This window comes from Leuciscus leuciscus (assembly GCF_965113295.1).
Source record: "Leuciscus leuciscus genome assembly, chromosome: 13".
NCBI lineage: Eukaryota > Metazoa > Chordata > Actinopteri > Cypriniformes > Leuciscidae > Leuciscus > Leuciscus leuciscus.
In genome coordinates this window covers 36,634,580-36,635,807 of record NC_138737.1, presented here as the reverse complement: position 1 = coordinate 36,635,807, position 1,228 = coordinate 36,634,580, and positions in this window count along the sequence as shown.

Genomic DNA, 1,228 nt, shown 5'->3' with positions numbered 1-1,228 from the left:
TTTCTCACCAGCTTCTGCAAGCGTACGAAGACATATTATTATTTTTTAAATATCGGCTGCAGCAGCGAAGGACAACTAGAGTTAGCTAGGGAGAAAATAGTTGCTCGAGTCAATGCGTATGTTTACATTTTAATTAGTTATACAGTGTTGGGTGTAATTAATTACCAAGTCATCTAAATACTGTCATTTAATTAAAGGGATTACTCTTAATTCTTCTGTAATTTGAAGTAAAATCTGATGTAATTGCATTAGACTATAGAACAATTCTGTATATTTAACATACATTTTTAAAAGGTATATTTTTTATGTAACCTTCTCCCTCTACACACTTTGGTCAATTCAAGAATAATCCATGCAATTGTATATTGTTTATTTGAAAGCATTAAAAGTGCAGTTTCTTGTCTCTCCTTGTATTGTTCAAGTGGTTGAGGTTGATATGGGATTTATTAATAAGTAGACCAATACTTTCTAAAGATAGTCATTATTACATGAATCTAATTACACGGTTGAAGATGTCATTTGTAGTTAGTAATTAATAACTATTTTAGAGTAACTTACCCAACTGTTATAATATCAGAGGTGAAACTGGAAGAACAGTATGTTATTCAACCTAATTTTAATTTTCATGGGTGCAATCCTGCAGGTATTAAAAGAACATGGCAGCAGCTGAAAATTAAATATAAGAACATAATTCAATCAGGTAAGGTTTGAGCATATCATGGGTGTAGGGCTACCTGAATTTACAAATATTTGACATATTAAATAACTAAATAGCATCCCAGTGTAGCAGTGCAGCAGCATTTTTGGCTGGGGGAATTCCTGGAGGGACTTCAGAGCCAGTCACTCCCGAAGATCCAAGGGCCTTCATAAAATGTAAGAGGTTTACATATGTGTTATTTCTTATATAGGCTATTTTTGATATTTCCATTTATTTTACTTTGGGTTGGGTTTTTTGTTGGTCCCAACAGATTCCGATGGTAATATCTGTCTTTTGGAGCCTCCTGTCCCAACAAAACCTGCAGGCAGTTGTAAGTAGCCTACTCAATACACCAGAAATTATGACAAATAGTGTTATAAAGTGTACTCATCTTCACAGGACGATGGGGATAATGTTATGTGTCACATCAAACAATCTACACATTCAGATTTTTTCACATTTTTATGTGGAGTAGAATCTAAGTTTAAAGCTAAGTATAAATGGGTAGTCTTATCTCTCCCCCCCGCCCCC